The following is a 19,670-nucleotide window of genomic DNA, read 5'->3' as shown; positions in this document are numbered from 1 at the left end:
CGCTCACGAGACAACAATTTTACCCACTCGCGACTGACAAAAACTTGCGATTCACGGTTGAAAAAATATTTTTAGCGAATACATTTTTTTTTTTGCAAACGTCGGCGAAAAATGGGAGAAAAATAAGCGAAAAACTAATAGTCTTCTTATAGTGCGGAAAATGGCATAACAAAATTATAGTAGCAACCCTTGAAGCATTATGACTACCATTGCAGCATGATTTTATACCTCGAAATATTGATCTAGGACCCCATAAAGTGTATATAGTGAGTCTATCTAGCCATGTAGTGAGTCTATCTAGCCATGTCCGTCCTTCCGTCTGTCGAAATCCCGATAGCGGTCGAACACGTAAACCTTGCCGCTTCAAATTATGGGCAGATACTTTATATTGATAGGATTGAAAATGGGCCACATCGGTTCAGATTTGGATACAGCTCCCATAAAAACCGATCTCTCGATTTGACTTCATGACCCGCAATTTATGTCCGATTTGTTTGAAATTTTGCACATAGTGTTCTGTTATGACTCTCAACAACTTTGAGAAGTAAGCTCCCCTATAAATCGATCTCCCAATTTGACTTCTTGAACCATTGGAAGCCGCAATTTTCATCCGATTTAGCTGAAATTTTGTTTTCTAGTGTTTTGTTATGACTTGCAACAACTGTGGTAAGTATGGTTGAAATCGGTCTATAACCTGATATAACTCCATATAAACCGATCTCCTAATTTGACTTCTTAAGCCCCTGGAAGCTGCAATTTTTGTCCGATTTGACTAAAATATTGTATGCGGTGTTACGACTTTCAAAAACTGTGTCAAGTTCGGTCCAAATCGCTGATGAACAAGCTATAGCTCCCATATAAACGGATCCCCCGATTTGACTTCTTGAGCTCTTAAAAGCTGCGATTTTTATCCGATTTGGCTGACATTTTGCATATAGTGTTCTGTTATGACTTTTAAAAACTGTGCCAAGCTCGGTCCAAATCGGTCTATAACCATATACAGTCGTGTTATTACGTGGTTCGGAATTTTCTCGTGAGTCGTGATTTACGCACGACAACATAATTAGATTTTGATTTCCCTCACGAATCACGTGACTCACGCATGACACGATTACTCCCGACTCACGTGCAAATCTCTACCGCGGACATATCCTCTCCCAGCATACTCGTCCGCATTCTAATTTACCAGAACACCAATGTGCCCATGAACCCAGGCCAACACAACGTCAATAGCATGAGTCCGTTCAGGGCCCTTAAACACTGCACCACGCAATTCGACCTCATTTGACCTTGAAGAGCAGCCATACCGTCTACATATATCCTGAGTTTCGAAGGTGGCAGGTCCATCCTCCGGATCTCCTTTGCGGTGAAAGTTATGGCACAGACCTTTGCCTGAAAGACCGTGCACTCGTCCGGCAAACTAACTGACATAGTGATGTCGGATGTCTCCCAGTAAACCGTCAGTCCCGTCCCTGACTCCATCTTGGAGTCATGGACTGTAACATATAACATTTAAAGAAGTCGGAAGATGGTGGTAGCTAACTTGTGGAGGCAATGCACGCTTTCCACCGGCCTTATTGCTCGTCGGAATGGGGGGGTTAGAAACTCCACTATAGTTATTTCCGCTCATTGTTACTCACAAATACATTCAGTATTGCGTGCATCAGACTATTTTGTGTGTTGTGCGTATCTCTTGGCTGGACAGCAAAAGAAAGAAACCAACAGATACAAAAGTAGCGGACAGATACAGCGAAGAAAGAGGAAGATAGTTTAGACAGCAAATGGTTTATAGCAACATGATGTTCTGTTGCCAGAGATGCCCACCCAACCATGATCATAATGCGAAAATACGTCCATAAGAGAAGGGTTGTCATTATGATCCCAAGCCCACACCAGCAAGCCCTACTGCTAAATGTTTGAAACCAACCAGAAATATTTAAAATTTAAGCACAATTCATATTGATTTTATTTACAAAAAAAATCATAAAAATACGAACTTTTCAGGACAATTTAGAAATTCAAAATATATAATTGAAAAAAAAACAAAAGAAATAAAGAAAAAGATATAAAACAAGCTTAAAGCAAATTAAGAAAAAAAAATTAATATTAATGTAGTAAAGAAATGAAAATAATAATGAAAATCAACCTGTTCATGCAAGGTATGGTACTGATCCTTATTTGCATACATGAGAGAAAAAAAGTAAATACGCAAGTGTAGAGAAAAAAAACTAAATAAAAGTACACTCGTATTTTTAGTTTTATCCCCGGACTGGTGTGTGGTAATTTTTAGCAAAATTGTTATATAAAAAAAATTGTTTTATTTTCTGTATTAATAATCTTATTTTCCTTTTTAGTTATTTTTAAATTTTTGCCTTGTGTTTTTCTTTTCGTTTTTTTTTTTGAAAATGAAAAAAAAAAAAATTCAAAACTTGAACAAACCGGCAGTAAAAAAAAAAAAAATAATAAATGTAATGCAAAATTGATCACCCTTTTACTAGATCAGCAGCATTTGTTTTTATCCCAAAAAAAAATAATGATATCAAAGCAACATAGAAAAGATCAATGACTTACTTTGTTCTCTTCTTTATAATCGGGTCCATCGTTGAAAGGCCTTTCTCAGAACTGGATCTAGGAGAGTATCAATGTTGACGACAGCTTGAGAAATGTTGCTGGGATGGCTGAAATGGTGCTGTGTACAAAAGGTGATTGAATGCCTAAAGTTGCGAGAGAGAAATGTTGCTTTCGTGTTTGTCCGCTCTTTCTGTTTTATGTTGATCGAAGATCTTGCATGTAATTAAACATTGTGTTGCGAGAGAAATTGTTGCGTTGTAATGGTTTAAAATGATCAGTACTCATAGCAACATGTTGCGAGAGAAATATATCGCAACATGGTTTGTTTCCAACGATGTTTATAAACACCACGCATACTTATAAACGCAAAGCACAAGAACACATTGTTTCTGCAACATTATGGACTTTAGTCAACATGGTCTGTAAATAACAGTCTTGACAAAAAGCATAGCTATACAAATGTAATGTTGATTGTGTATCAACCTGTGCTCTTTGGCAACAAACAAACGGGATCACTGTAATCATGCCAAAAAAAAAATGTTTTCGCAAATCTTTGCTATGCTTTTAGAATTTTGCGCAACAATAAATTGCAGGTAAAATAACACTTTATGGAAGGGAATGAAATGAACAAAATTTCGGCAAAAACTAATGAAAAAAAAACCTTATGAAATAAAAAAATAGGAGAAAAAAAAAAAAAAAAAAAAAAAAAAGGACAAGAATTGCCAACAAAATTTTTCTCTCACAACTCTAATTATTTAAATTCTATGTTTTCAGATTTTTTCCCTTTCTTTTTTTTTTTTTGCAAATTTTGCAATATTTCTTGTTCACCTTTTTCCCGTTTTAAAACCTATTAGAAAAATCACACCAACTCCGAGCAAAATTAGCACATACTAAAGAAAAACTATTTTATAATTTTGTCTCACAAAATGAAAAGTAATATAAAAATTTAAAAAGAAATATATAATACTATGTGTTGGATGGGCAGAAAAATAATTCCAGGCAGTTATTAGATGTTAAGTTTTGTTCACAGTAATTATCACGAAACAATCGTACGTTTTTCTGTTGTTCGATTACGGACAGGGGGTTAATTGGCAGGCTTTCTATGTCGAAACTATACCACTTTTCATTGATTCTCGGGCTTCCAGGCCATAAAACTACACACTTTCATCGAATCTCACATATTATCCGGTCTAATTTCTTCGTCGGGCAACGAACCCCTGTGTTTAGAGACGATATGTAGGATGCAGCGACAATAGAAGACTGAATTCTCCAGTGTTTCCAGTGTAAGCAAACCACAATAAAATTTTGCTGAGAAGCAAGAAAAAGGGAACTGAGCCGAGGACAGGTTTCAATCGGTGGTTTTCTTTTCTGCGGTGCTCGACAGTGCCGTGAATATACAATATGTAGAAACCTATGTAAAAATTGAATTTTTTTTTTTTTTTTTGCTATCAAAAGGGAGCCTTTTATTTGATTATGTTAGGGAAAGTATTACCTCATAAAGGTGGCAAGAAAAAGGCAAAAAATCCTGTGGGCTTAGGCAGCCCTGAGGAAAGCCTCCAAAGCTCTTCTATGGGACCCAATGGTCCAAAAATGGTAGGAATTTTTAAGAGGAGGCACTGATCGGAAAAAAAAAGAAAGAAACGAAAAAAATTGTTCTCATAACGAGAGAGTGAAACGAGAACAAAAAAAAACTCACCAAGTGTCTTGTTCGTAAGCAACACAAAGAAAATAAAAACCAATGTGGATAAAAAAAAACGTCAATTCACTTTAAAAAAAAAACTTTCACCAAGTTACTAAATTGAACTTTTACACTCGCGATTTACCACGATAGCTTTAGAAAACCAAATGAAGGAGTCCAAAGTTTGCTACCAGTATTAAACCTCGGTAACGTTCTTGGATAACGTTTTCCTTCCAATTTCTGGTAAAATCCAAAAAAACAAATGAGGGGAAAAACGTCAACTATATGATAAATACTATTAGCCAATCCTACTCATATCCACATGAAGATGGCGTTGAATCAGAAAATCATATTCAAATTCAAAATAACGACCTATTTCAAAAAGAAAAATTTCAACCTGCAAGCGCCATTACAGGACCCTGAACGGGCCCTTAAACACTCCGCCACGCAATTCGACCTTGAATTCAAGGCCTTGAGGGCAGCCATACTTTCCACATATATCTCGAGTTTCGAAGGTGTCTGGCTCATCCTCCGGATCTCCTTTAGCGGTCAAAGTAATGGCACAAACCTCCGCCTAAAAGGCCATAAACTCGTCCAGAAAACTAATTGACATAGCGATGTCGGGTTTCTCCCAGTAAACCGTCAGTCCCGTCCCTAATTCCATCTTGGAGCCGACAGTGAAGTACGAGGTCTTATCCAACTCCAACACAGCATCCGCCTCTCACCCCTCCCTTCCGGGAAAGCGAATACGGAACAACCTCTCTCGAATCGGTATCGGCGATAGGCAGTTTGAGACCCTTTTCAGCCTACCTCCTGCATGGACTCCAGAATGAGGCAGTGGCCGTGTCCTTCTTCTCTTGACATGCCAAGCAATCACAGCATTAGCGCCGTCTTAGCAGGTTGTAAATTCAGCATCGCCTCCTCACTCGCGCCTACAGATTCGCCTGCGGTGTGGATCTTAACACCCCCGTCATCCTGATTTTCTCGTCATGTTAATTTCGCACAGCATAAGTGCTACCTTAACGGCACAGCCCCGAATATATACGGCAACACGTTGTAAATTCAGCAAAGCCTTTAAACCAATGCCTCCAGACCTGCCATCGTAATCCTGACGTCGATAGATAGTATATGACTCCTGCTGCATCCTTGGACTCCAGAATGAAGTAGTGACCGTCTTCTTCTTCTCTCGCCATGCCAAGCATAAGCGCTACCTTTACGGCACAGCCCCGAATATATACCGCAACAGGTTGTAAATTTAGTACAGCCTCCAAACCAGCACCTTCAGACCCGCCTGCGGTGTGGCTCTGAACGTACCTGTGATCCCAACGCAGGTCAGTCTCTGTATCTTTGGAAGTTCCTTGGCCGTCTACTCTTCTCCACCTTGCTTAGTTGAATAAGTTGTTTTACGAATTTTTATTACATATTTCGCGTAATAACTTGGCAAGTCTACACTGTAGCTTAATTTGTCTATTTAGACTATCTAAATTTAAGTTCAGTGGCTTTGATGGTGGCGATGCCAAAGAAGCATCTGGTGAACCGCTGGCAAGAGATTTCTATCTGCATCATTTTGACCAATTTGTCCTTTCTACAGCTTTGTTTATTATCTTAACAAGAAATTGGCTTTTGTGTAATTTTTTGTTTTGTTTAGCTGTGTGCTTTCCTTCGAATTTGTGTTGTGGGTTAAAGTGGCCAACAGGCAAAACACCAACCGCTATAGCCAGACCAACATTATAAACAACAAGTTGTGTTGAACGCTAGTTGGCACAATCCGTAGCATAAATTAGGGCAAATAAACAATGTTATCTTTCATCGTGGGCCCGTTTAACTCTCCTGGTTGTTTGTCCATTCGTCTGTTTCCGCAAATGACATGCCTGAGACGCCACGAAGAGGAAACAATGGGAAATTCCTTAAAAAGAGCGCACAACAGTATGGCCATTACAAGTTTTTAAAATTGTTAGGCAAATTTTTTGTATGTCCTCTTTCCAAAGAATGCCAAGTTATTCCACAGAAGGATAAAGGAACAGCTCATGAAAATTATAAAAGAAGACATATTTTCTTATTCTTTGAAAAGGTAAATTTGAAATATTATGTAAATATCGTCATATCTAATATCTTGTGATGTATAAAAACAGCACTTGACTTTGTCGGAAATTTTAGGGTACATATCATCATTTGATGGTTATGGTAAGAGATGGTTATGGGGTAGACAAGAGCGAAGTCTTTATTTTAAATTGAGACAAACATAGGGATACTTAACCAAGGCCTTGGGATAAAAGCAATTTTCCTACCGCTGGCAATAGCTAAAAGTTCTCCGAATTTTGGCGATTAGGCATTGAAATGTTTCTAATGAATTCGTTATATTTGCCAAGAAAATCTCAAATTGGTCTGAGGAAAATAGAAATGCCTTTAAATTTGATAAAAAAAATTAAATTCCGACTGTTATAATTCTTTCAAGAACCTTGTTTTGATGCGAAGTTGGACTTACTTGGCATTTATGCTGGTAAAGTTAAAAGAATACTCTTTGGTGTCTAAATATGTTAGGAACAGGGATTCGGAACGGAGCGGAGTGGAGCGGACCGGATCAGGCCTTATTTTGCCAGAGCGGAAGCGACATTTATAGAACCCGGAGAGGAGCGGTTTTTAAGAATGGAAACCGCTCTGCTTCAGGTACTAAAAAAGTCGCTCCTGCTCTGGAAAAATTTGGTCTGCTTCGGCCCACTGCACGCTCCACTCCGCCCAGAATCTCTGTTGCTAACATATGTAGACACCAAACCGTATTCTTTTAACTTTACCAGCAAAATAAAAAACACTTAAATAAATATTTTTATACCTTCCATTATAGGACGGAGGTATACTAATTTCGTCATTCCGTTTGTAACTCGTCGAAATATTGATCTGAGAGCAAACAAATTACTTATATTGTTGATCGTCTTATCATTTTAAGTCGATTTTGCCATGTACGTCCGTATGTCTCTCGAAAGCACGCGAACTTTCAAAAGGGGTTTAGTTAGGCACTTGAATTTTGCCCATATACTTCCTAATAGTCTAGGGTAGGTTTGATTATTTGTGATACTTCAGGAGCACAAGAAGGAATATGCCTTCTAGTTCCTATCGTTATACCACCCAGATCGCTTTAGAAAGCCCAACAACTTGCAAATGTTCACATCCGCTAAATCCCACAGGTTCTTAAAGAAATGAGAACCTAAAGTGGAACTCCTTCTGACTGCCAGTACGAGATACACATACAGCATAGTCTCTTCTTCCTCGACGTCCTCACCGCTTTGGCAAAAGTCGTTACTGGCATCCTTCAGTCTGTCAGCATGTTTTCCAATCAGACAGTGTCCTGTTACGGCGGACACAATGACTGAGACATCTGTTCTAGCCAGTGACAGCGAAGCGGTAGACCTCTTCAAGTCTAGATTAGGCCACATGGTTTTGGAATGCTTACAGTCCCTCCTTTGTGACCATTTATCATTCTTCGCCCTTCGGCCCTGATCCTGAAGACTTCGAAGACATACCCACAGATTCCAGTTCGCCTAGAATGTGCAAGATAATTCCTAGTCTCGCAAGCTCGTCCGCTTTACAATTCCCTGCGATATCTCTGTGGCCCGGCACGCAGAACCATTGAATTTTGAATTGTTCTACCGTTCCGTTGAGAGTTCTGCGATAGTTGAGAGTGGTTTTTGAATTCAGAAGTACGTTCTCCAGGGATTTAAAACCGGGAGTTCGATTTATATGACAATTATATATTTGTAAAAGCGTGGGCCGATTTGGTCCATTTACACTCCTAACGGACCTAGATTTAGCTTTACTCCTTTGAAAGTCAGCGGGCTTTCGACAAGCGACCGGACATTTCTAAATGGACGTGGTACTTAGTATACTCTTTTCAGGTTCTTAGACCAATATTTCTACGATTACTTCAGAATGAGGAGATTTCCAAACCAGAATAAAAGTCCTATGCCTCAACCCCTATTGCATCTTCCTCTTCCCCGCAAAGCCTGCAGATGTTCACCTTTCCCCCGTCTAACGCGACGCCATAGACTTGAAGTTGCATTGGCGCCGATTTTCTTCACCATGCAACCCCTGCCCCGGTAGCCGAGTTGGTAGATTGCTTGGATTACCAGTGCAAGGGTCGTTGGTTCCATTCCCGCCAGAAGCCTAAGAAACTTAACCTAACCCCTGTTACAGCCCATGCTCTTCTTGCGTAAAAGGCGTCTATCCTACCAAGAAGCTCGCACCAAGGCAGGGTCATTGATTCCATTACATGGCTAACTTTAGTTTGCGACAAGATGCTTGTTACATCTTTTCACCAATCTCAACATGTGATTGCCAGAGATCTAACCGGTCAGTATATCCTGCATCGAAAACATAGTCCTTGCCTGAAAAACACAGAAGGCTAAGCCTTAACTTCTAACTAAATTCTAAACAAAGACAGCTGCTCCTATCCAACCTAAAACCATAAATATAGCATACCACAGGTGCAGAGTTGGGAGTGACTGGAACATCGGATATTGTATAAAGGATAACATAGTGTCCGTCGCCGACCAAAGAGAAAGCTCCCTTAACCTCACGGCAGTAATCGCTGCAATTTGAGAAGATACAATGTTCAGAATCATAAGATGTAGCATTAAATTCAATGTATCGGTGTCGTCCTCAGTGCGGCTGTGATGATCCGGTTAAGTATTGAGCAGTAGTTGGACTTTTGAAGAGCCGTCCACCAGACCACAACACCATATAGCATTATAGATCTGACAACTGCAGTATATACCCAATGCATAACACGCGGTCTAAGCCCCCGTCTTTTGACAATGGCACTTTTGCTGGTGTATAGGAAGAGAGTTGCCTTTCTTGCCCTTTCCAGTATATTGGATTTGAAGTTCAATTTCCTGTCCAGCAAAACACCCAGGTATTTTGCGCATTCTGTAAATGGAACATTCTCTCCCCCCAAGGAGACACGTGCCACTGTAGACAACTTGTATTTCCTTTTGAAAAAAACTACTACTGTCTTGCACGGATTTATACCTAGACCACGTTCGGTAGCCCACTTTGATGTTGCATAGATCTTCCTGAAGTATATTTCTTAGAGTGCTGGGAAACTTACCCCTAACTGCTATTGCCACTTTTACACCTTTTTTCCAGAGAATAATATATTGTTAATGGCTATATTCCAAAGTAGAGGAGACACTACGCTTTCTTGAGGTGTTCCTCTGCTAACCTATCCTTTTAGATCCATAGATCCCAAGCCTGTCGTAATGCATCTTTTAGTAAGTAAGTTGTTTATAAACTTTCTTCTTGATTGGCGTCGTTTTTATGTCATTGAAAGCACCTTCAATGTCAAGAAATGCTACCATTTTATACCCCTTGACAGCGAGAGAGCCCTCTTTCGCATTTTAACATTGTTACCACTGAGAGATTGAAGGTCACCGTAGCGCAGAGGTTAGCATGTCCGCTTATGACGCTGAACGCCTGGGTTCGAATCCTGACGAGACCATCAGAAAAAATTTTCAGCGGTGGTTTTCCCCTCTTATTCTGGCAACATTTGTGAGGTACTATGCCATGTAAGACTTCTCTCCAAAGAGGTGTCGCACTGTGCCACGCCGTTCGGACTCGGCTTTAAAAATGATGCCCCTTATCATTGAGCTTAAAACTTGTATCGAACTGCACCCATTGATATGTGAGAACTTTGCCCCTGTGTCCTTATGGAATGTTCATGTGCAAAATTTGCAATTTTGCAATTTTTCTCATTGAGAGAGCAATTTTTTGCTGAAATTGAAAAATTATAAATGTTATTGTGTTTTAATTAAAATAAAAATTACGAGTTTTACCATTTTCATTATGAAATATATATGCCTTCTTCGATGGCGGTCGGACTCGTAAAGCTAGCCGCTTTAAATTTTGCACAGATACTAACTATTGATGTAGGTCGTTGTGGATTGCAAATGTGTCACGTCGGTTCAGATTTGCATATAGCTCTCATATAAACAGATTTCCCGATTTGACTTCTTGAGCACCTGAAATCCGCAGTTTTGATACGATTTGGGTGAAACTTTGCATGTAATGTTCTGTTGTGTTTTCCGACAACTGTGCCTTGTACAGTCCGAATCGGTCTATAACCTGAATAGCTCCCATATAAACTTATCTCCCTGATTCGACTTCTTAAGCCCCTGAAAGCCGCAATGTTTGTCCGACTTGGCAAAAAATTTCTTAATTTCTTCAGCAGTGACTTATAACAACTGTGCCTAGTACGGCCCAAATCGGTCCATAACCTGAATAGCTTCCATATAAACCGAACTTCCGATTTGATTTCTTGAACCTCTGGAACCCACATGTTTTGTATGATTTGGGTAAAATTTTGCATATAGTGTTCTGTTATGACTTCCATCAACTATCCCAAGTACGGTTCAAGTCGGTTTATAATCAGACATAGCTCGCATATAAACCAATAACCCGATTTTACTCCTTGATTATAAATGAGGATTTTGTGAACTTAATAGCCTTAATCGCCAGATCGGTCTATAAGTCAGATATATCTATATGTGGTTCGACCTGGACCATGTTTGGTTCAGACAAATAGATGAGTAGTGCAACTCACTGTCCAAATTTCAGCAAAAGTGGGCAATAAATGTGTCTCTTATTGGCTTAGGTTAGGTTAGGTTGAAAAGAAGGTGCAGATATTAATCTGCCCCACGCTACTAAAGACATACACCTAAGCCAGTAATCGGCTTGTTGTGGACTCTAAAAACTTAAAGGTAACCTCGAAAAAGTAAAAGCGTGCTAAGTTCGGCCGGGCAGAATCTTTGGAACCTACCACCAGGAATTTTGCTAAAAATTTATACGAACTAAATCTAGTTGAAGGGCATAATTTTATTCCACATACCAAACTTCTGTCAGACTAGCAAAATTAAAGCTTCTAAGGATAATCGAGAGACCGGTTTATACGGTAGCTATATCAGGTTATAGACTGATTTGAACCGTACGTGGCACAGTTGTTGAAAGTCATCATAGAACACCACATGCAAAATTTCAGCCAAAACCGAAAAAATAGTGTCTCGTAAGGGCTCAAAAAGTCAGATCAGGACATCGGTTTATAAGAAAGACAGATTTGAACAGTACGTGGCACAGTTGTTCGAAATCATAAAACTATTTTCAAAATTACCGCTAAATCGGTCGGATTTGGTGGCTTCCAGGGACTTAAGAAGTCAAATCGGAAGATCGGTTAATATGGGAGCTATATAAGGTTATTGACCGATGTAGACTGTAATTGTCACAGTTGTTGGAAGTCAGGGAACACTATGTGCAAAATTTCAGCAAAATCGGATGAAATTTGTGGCTTCCAGTGGCTCAAGAAGTCAAATTCGGAGATCGGTTTAAATGGGAGCTACTTCAGACTATATAGACCGATTTGGACCCTACTTGGTACAGTTGTTAGCAGTCATAACGGAACACTATGTACAAAATTTCAGCCAAATCGGAAGTAAAATCGGGAGATCGGTTTATATGGGAGCTATATCTAAATCTGAACAGATATAGCCCATTTACAATCCCCAACGACCTACATCAATATTAAGTATGTATGCTTGATTTCAAGCGGCTAGTTTTACGCGTTCGAGCGCTATCGTGATTTCGACAGACGGATGGACATGGCTAGATCGAATCGGAACGTCGAGATGATCTAGAAGATAAATACTTTATGGGGTCGCAGATCAATATTTCGAGATGTTACAAAGAGAATGACTAGGTTAGTATACCTCCATCCTATGGTGGTGGGAATAAAAAGAAAATCTAAGTTAGGAATTCCGTGCTACTTACAAAATCCTTAATTTTTTTCCATGCCACGCCCCTAAGTTGGTTGATGTCTGGTATTGTGTCCCCACCTAAGTGCCGGTATCTGTTAGACGCGACAGCTGGGCAATGACAAAGGTAATGCTCCAACATCTCATCATCTTCCCCGCATGCCCTAGACATGCTATCACTTGCCGCACCGATTTTACATAAGTGAGCTCGTAGTCCTATGTGTCCCGTTATGATACCAATAGCTAACTGACATCCTTCTTACTTCCTTTCAGGAAAAGCCTCGTCACGATCTGGATACCACACATAGGATTTTCGCTGTCATATCGATCGCTGTTTGACAGGGTTGCATGCGCATTCATCGCCTACGCCCTTAAATGGGATTGCGTCGACCCGAAAGGCTTCGGGTTAACCAAGTTTATTGGCGGCAATCCTCTGGTCTTCATTGCCAAATCGTCTGCCCTTTCATTCCCCTTTACTCTGTTATGGCCCGGCATCTAAACGATGCGGATTTTGCCATCCTCAGAGAAGGCATTAATCTCCTTCTTTCACTGCAAGACATTTCGTGACCTTACTGTCTTCGTTGTCATTGCCGTTATGGCAATTTTACTGTCCGTAAAGATTAAGCCCTTATAGGCTTAAAACCCTTAATAGCAAGATCGATCTATATGGCAACTATATCCAAATACTGTTCCATCTGAAACATACTCGGTTCGAATTTCGACGGGCCTAATAAAGTTTCAGAAAATCAGGTAATAAAGCGACTGTTATGGGATTAAGACCCTGAATCGGAAGACCGGCCTATGAGACAGCTATATGTAAATATAAACCGATATGGACTATATTCAGTTCAGATATCGGAGGCCATAATGCAATTCACTGTGACAGATTTGAGCGAAATCGGACAATAAATTCGAGTGTTATGTAGTCCAATTTAGCCCATTCAAAAACTTAACCGGCGTGGAGGAAATACGGGTCTGTGCCAAATATACTGACGGACACACTGACGAACGGCCGGACGAACAGACGGACAGCGCTAAATCGTCTTAGAATTTAAAGTCGATCAGAAATATTTGTACTTAGTACTCAATGAATATACCCCCTATCCTATGGTGGTGGGTACAAAAACAGAAATGCTTTTATATCCCTCGAGAATCATTTTTCATTGTATGTCGACAAAGTTGAGTAAAATATATAAACCCATGCTGTTTGGCTACCTATGTTTGATATGGCCGAACTAAATGAATGTTTTTTGATGTTTGGGATGGTATTGTATGTTATTTCTCAAAAACTTGTGTCTTTTGTAATATTTCTCTTATTTTACCTTACACATAATATGCCAAATACGGCTTTAATTATTGGTTGTCCATTTTTCTTCTTTGATGAAATGAATGGGAGCTTATGTATGGCTCTTCCGGGTTTTTTTTTTTTGTTGTAGTTGGGTTGTAGGTGGTTTGGAAAGTTTGAAGGTTAGTTGGTTGAAAGGTTGGGTGGGAGGGATACAATTATTAAATACATTAGTATGGCTAGCGTGTACACTTTGTTTTTATTATTTTATTTCTACTTCACAAAGAGCCCTTTAATTAAGCCTAAAGGCGTTGGACTGTTGTACAAAAGGACACGCAGTTATAAACAATTAAAACATAATTAATTATAATGCCTGCATAAAACATTTCGGAAATGAAGGATTTGCCGAAACACTTTGTTTCATCAGTAAAGGAAATGTTCCAATCATGTTTGGGAGCGGGGGGTGTGCGACGAATACAAGCTCAAATTAGATTAATTGGTTAATGCGGGTCATAAGGAGGGATGTTTGCTAGATGGAGACAAAGGAGCAAAAACTTAATCAAAGAATAAATAGAAATTTGAAATAAAATAAAATCTACTATGTTTATAACATATTTGGTGCATAAAAGAACAAAGAATGAGAGAAAAGAAGACAATGTGACTATTAGCTTGAAATAAGATTTCTCACAAAGTTTTAAAACCAGTATATTTTCAGCAATGGTCGGTGTGTAGATATTCAATATTTTACATGGCTTAGACGTTTTAATGGATTTCACAACTCATATCAAAGAAGTTAAAGTTCAATATCCATTTGAATATCCGATAATATTGGCTTGAAGAAATCAAAGTACATCCTATGGCGAAGGTTTGCTAATGTAAAATCATCATCCTATTCAGCAGCTTGCATTTTTGTTTGTTTATCCCTAAACTATTATTTCAGCAAATGCTTTGAAACCCAAAGTTATCTGTGTTTGTGGATACTTCTCGGTTATATTCCATTCTCTTAAAAGTGAATAGATGGATACAAAAGATTTCATATTGTAGAAAAGTGCAACAAAGTCCTTAACTTTTATCTTTGGGGAGTTTTGTGTTTTGTTTGCCATATGTGTGTTTGGAGTTTGCGTCTTTTTTTTTTTTTTGAGTGGGAGGAATGTTGGTTTGAAATTTGATAAGCATATGCTGGTTACTAGCGGGAGTAGAATTTATACACCTTCGCATGTGAAACCTGAATCGCATAAAAAGCACAGCACAAGAGTTTTTGGTACTTAACTTTCTATGTTTATAAAATAAAGTAAAATATTTTAGCAAAAGTTTTCAACAACATTGCTGCGTACTTTGTTTGTTTGTTGAAAACATTCTTTTTTTGTTTTCTTTTTCCGTCGACTTAAACATAGTACTCGTATAAACAATTCTACGTGGATTGGATTTAAAAGCATGTGATCCAGTGGCAAAGGCATTTGTAACATAAGACTTTAGTGCAATCATCATCATCATCATCATGACCATTGTGGTGTGGTGGCTTCACAAATTCCTGCTGGAGGACGATCTAATAGTAATCACATAAAGTTTGGGTTTTTTTTTTTAAAGTCGTCAGACCCTCACTAGATAGAAGTCAAATAGTATAACTAGTTTAGGCACAGTGGAGTTATACACAATAAGACTGGATATACAGGGAATAACGATAATTTTAATTTAAATCATGTAATAATAGTGCCAATGTGGTTGGCAATATGTTCAACTAGCTGGCCTGGTGCACCTCGCAATACCCTAAATTGTCTTTTTATAACCACCACCGATGGACAGCGTATATTCATTTTGTTAACCCGTTTGTCTCACAGCGAAATATTTATTTCCGATCCTATAAAGTATATACCTTGTCACCCAAGCACGCTGTGCCTTCTACAATAGTTTAGGTTAGGATTAAGTGGAAGTCTGCCATCAGACTCGCTTAGTCGTTTTCGTCCATTGTGATACCACAGGAACAGAAGAAGGAAGATGCCTTTTAGTTCCTACCATTGAACCACCGCTTCAAAAATTCCAATAACTTACGAGTGATCACATCCCCTAAATCAGACAGGATCTCGAAGAAATGAGAACCTAAAGGGGAACTCCTTCTGACTGCTAGTGCGGGACACACACAGAAGGTATTCTATAGTCTCTTATTCTTCGGTGTCCTCACAGCTTCTGCAAAAGTCGTAGCTGGTGACCTTCAGTCTGTCAGCATGGTTTCCGATTAGACAGTGACCTTTCATGACGGACACAATGACTGAGACGTCCGCTCTAGCCAATGACAGCAAAGCGGTAAACCTCTTCAAGTCAAGATTAGGCCACATAGTTTTGGAATGCTCACAGCCCCCTCTATCATCTATCATTCCTTGCTCATCTATGATCATATATCATTCTTTGTCCTTCGGGCCTGGTCCTGAAAGCTTAGCTCACATGTAACTAGATTCCAGTATCCCTAGAATATGTGGGGTAGTTCCAAGTCTCGCAAGCTAGTCCTCTTTCCAATTCCCTGGGGTATCTCTTTAGCCCGGCACCCAGAACAGGTGAATTTTGAACTGTTAAGCCATCCGCAATTACTTTTTATGCAACCCAATAGTTGAGAGATCTGCGACGGTCGAGGGCGGTTTTTGTGTTCAGAAATATGTTCTCCAATGACAGCAAAGCGGTGGACCTCTTCAAGTCAAGATTAGGGCCACATGGTTTTGAAATCCTCACAGCCCCCTCTATCATCTATCATTCGTTGTCCATCTATGACCATATGTCATTCGTTGTCCTTCGGGCCTGGTCCTGAAAGCTTAGCTTACATGTCGGTAGAGGTATACCCACAGATTCCAGTATTCCCAGAATATGTAGGGTTGTTCCTAGTCTCGCAAACTCGTCCGCTTTACAACTCCCTGGTCCGGCACCCATAACAGGTGAATTTTGAACTGTTCAGATATCACGTTGAGAGATCTGCGACAGTCGAGGGGGGTTTTTGTGTTCAGAAATATGTTCTCCAGGGATTTAATGGCTGCCTGGCTGTCTGATGGGATATGCCAATCCTTGTTATTACATTATATCTTAGCCATTACACCACTTCCTTAATTGCAAGGATCTCTGCTTGATACACACTGCAGTGGTCGGGTAGTCTTTTCGATATGACCAGTTCTAGATCTTTAGAGTACACCCCAAAGCCCACCTCGTCGGTTATTTTGGAACCATCCGTATAGAAGTCTATGTAACTTCTGTTACAAGGGATATCGTTTTTCCAATCGGTTCTATCAGGATTAGTGGTATAGTACCTTTTATCAAAAAGCGGCTCAGGTGGGGTGTTATCCACACTGCCTGGAATATCGGACATTGTATCAAGGATAACACATTGTTCGTAGCTGCCATATGGCCAATGAGAAAGCTCCCATTACTTCACGGCAATGGCCGATGCAATTTGTCTAGCCCCAATGTCCAGGGGCATAAGATGCAGCATTAAATTCAGTGCATCAGATGGTGTCGTCCTCAGTGCGACTGTGATGCACAAACAAGCCATCCTTTGGATCCGGTGGTGGACTTTTGAAGTGTCGTCCACCAGACCACAATACCATATAGCATTATAGGTCTGACAACTGCAGTGACATTACACGCTGTCTAAACCCCCCAACTTTTACCAGTGGCTCTCTTGCAGGTGTATAGGGCAAGAGTTGCCTTTCTCTCCCTTTCCAAAATGTTAGATTTGAAGCTCAATTTCCTCTCCAGCAAGACACCCAGGTATTTTTCGCTTTCTGTAAATGGAATATTCTCTCTACCCAGGGATACAGGTGCTACTGTAAGCAACTTGTATCCCCTGCTGAAAAGAAATATTTCTGTCTTGCAGGAATTTATACCTAGACCACTTTCGTTGGCCCACTTCGCTGTTGCACGTAGACCTTCCTAAAACTTCATCTAACCGCAATTGCCTCGTCACCAGCATTTTTTTTCTGGAGACAATAATATATTGTTAATGGCTATATTCCAAGGTAGCTCGTCCTTATATTTTCTTAGCTCAGCCTTATAGAAGTTCCAATCGTGTGGTGCTCTTGTGGCTTTCGCTCTATTGAAGAGTTTTCTGCAGTCCTTCCTTAGACAAACCAGCTCTGGGGTCCACCATGGCGGTCGCTGTATGCCCCTTGGCCTAGGGGCACTAGGATATGCCGACGTAGGCGAGCCATTCATGGTCTTCGTGATCTGCTTGAACATTATGTCTATATCCTGCGCAGTTCCCACTTCCTTTTCTGGGGTAGAAGGGATAGTGGTGCAGAATTTGTTCCGAAATTTATCCCAATCCGCCTTTCTTCTATTTAACCGAAGGACCACCATTGCAGTATTTCCTACCATTCTGAAATAAATATAACGATGATCAGAAAAGCTGTGGTCATCCAACACTTTCCAGTCGCATATTTTTGCGCTTATATCTTCTGATACAAAGGTAATATTTAGTACCCCCTGCCTGTTCCTGGTAATAAAGATCGGTTTATCCCCTTTATTACAGACCGCCAGATTGCAACTTATAATATATTTGATAATCTGCTCACCTTTTCGTTGACATCCGAGCTTCTCGATGTCTGGTGATGTGCATTAGCATCACTTCCTACAATGAGGTTCTTCTTACCTACAAAAGCGGCTTCAACCAACAACTTAAGATTTAAAGGCTGCATCTCAGAATCATGTGCCATATATAGGGAAGCCTGCCAGTAATGAGACTTATTTATTTCAAGGCTGGCTACTACTCAATCTTCAGTTCTTAGCGACGGAAGAAGAAAAAGATTTAAATTTCCCTTTGGAAGAATACAGGCTCTGTGTCTCCCATTCCCCATCCCCTTGAGTAGTTTAAATCCCGGAATTCTTAGTCGACGAACCATTGCTCCACACACCCACGGTTACTAGATAAGAACCACGTCAAATCCCCCTGCCATTTGGAGGACCTTTAATGATACCGAAGCGGCCTTACAATGGTGGAGATTTATCTCTGGAAACCGTGCCATAGCCAGGATTCAGAACTTCCACCAATATTGTGGTAGTTTCGTCTTCTGATTCCGTCTGGAGTTCATCATCACAAATTTGTTAGATCTTGTAATGATGAGCTTCCGTACGCATCCAGGGGCAAGTGAGAAAGCAATGGAACCACTCTTCCTCAGGACACTGGACACTTGCGGTTTGGACGTTTCCTGCTGCCGATATCTTTCGGTTGAATGCAGTGCATATTCAACCGAAAGATATCGGCAGCAGCTAGTGAAGCACCTAAGGAGGAATTGTCCACACCGCAAATGTCCAGTGTCCTGAGGAAGAGTGGTTCCATAGCGGCTTCACAATCTTAGCTTTAAAAAAGCTTCCTTCTTCAAAGTAAGGTTCGTACTCTACTTGTAAAATCCTCATTGTCATGATAGGTGGTTTAAGGAAACAGGATGACCTCCAAACACTTGACGGCATATTTTTATATCAGATTGGTTCTGCCTACCATTCGAGACCCCATATTATCAGATGGCGCTACATGCCGCTTTGTGTTGTTCAGCGGCAGGGCAATCCCTCGCAGATCCCCTTTCTAATATTGAAATATAAAGTGCACTATTTCCACCATATGATCATTTAAAATATCTGAATATTGCAAATAAATCTAAGTCTATACGAACATAGGAACATTCAAAAGATATGCAAACAATTTTTATACCCACCACCATAGGATGGGGCATAATAATCTTTTTATTCCGTTTGTAACACCTCAAAATATTGATCTAGGATCCCGCAAAGTAGAAAGTAGTAGAACTAGCCATGTCCATCCGTCCGTCCGTCTGTCGAAATCGCGATAGCAGTCGAACGCGTAAAGCTATCCGCTTGAAATTTTGCACAGATACTTAATAATGATGTAGGTAGGATTGCAAATGGTCCATATCGGTTCAGATTTAGATATAAGCTCCCATATAAACCGATCTCCCGATTTGACTTCTTGAGCCCCTGGAAATTTTGCACATAGTGTTCCGCAGTGACTTCCCACAACTGTATCATATACAGTCCAAATTGGTCAAGAACCTGATATAGCTCCCATACAAACCGAACTCCCAAGTTGACTTCTTGAGCTCATGGAAGCTCCAATTTTCATTCGATTTGGCTAAAGTTTTGCACATAGTGTTCCGTTGTAACTTTCAACAAATGTGTCAAGTTGGGTTTAAATCGGTCTATAACCTGATATAGCTCCCATATAAATCGATCTCCCGATTTGACTTCTTGAGCCCTTACAAGCCGCAATTCTTATCCGATTTGCCTGCAATTTTGCGTATAGTCATCTGTTATGACTCTCAACAACTGTGCCAAGTGCAGTCCAAATCGGTCT

At 40.0% G+C, this 19,670-nt stretch overlaps 1 long non-coding RNA gene across 1 annotated transcript; it reads right to left on the bottom strand.

Moving 5' to 3' along the window:
- Positions 1–3,031: 3,031 nt before the first annotated feature.
- LOC131994970 (uncharacterized) lies at positions 3,032–4,295 on the bottom strand. Its single transcript, XR_009397015.1, has 3 exons — positions 4,268–4,295; positions 4,064–4,187; positions 3,032–3,982 (listed from the first exon to the last, which is right to left on the bottom strand). It is a non-coding gene; the product is annotated as an uncharacterized LOC131994970 (long non-coding RNA).
- Positions 4,296–19,670: the final 15,375 nt, after the last annotated feature.

Source organism: Stomoxys calcitrans, chromosome 2 (assembly GCF_963082655.1).
Source record: "Stomoxys calcitrans chromosome 2, idStoCalc2.1, whole genome shotgun sequence".
Lineage (NCBI taxonomy): Eukaryota > Metazoa > Arthropoda > Insecta > Diptera > Muscidae > Stomoxys > Stomoxys calcitrans.
This window is presented reverse-complemented; position numbering and strand designations above follow the sequence as displayed.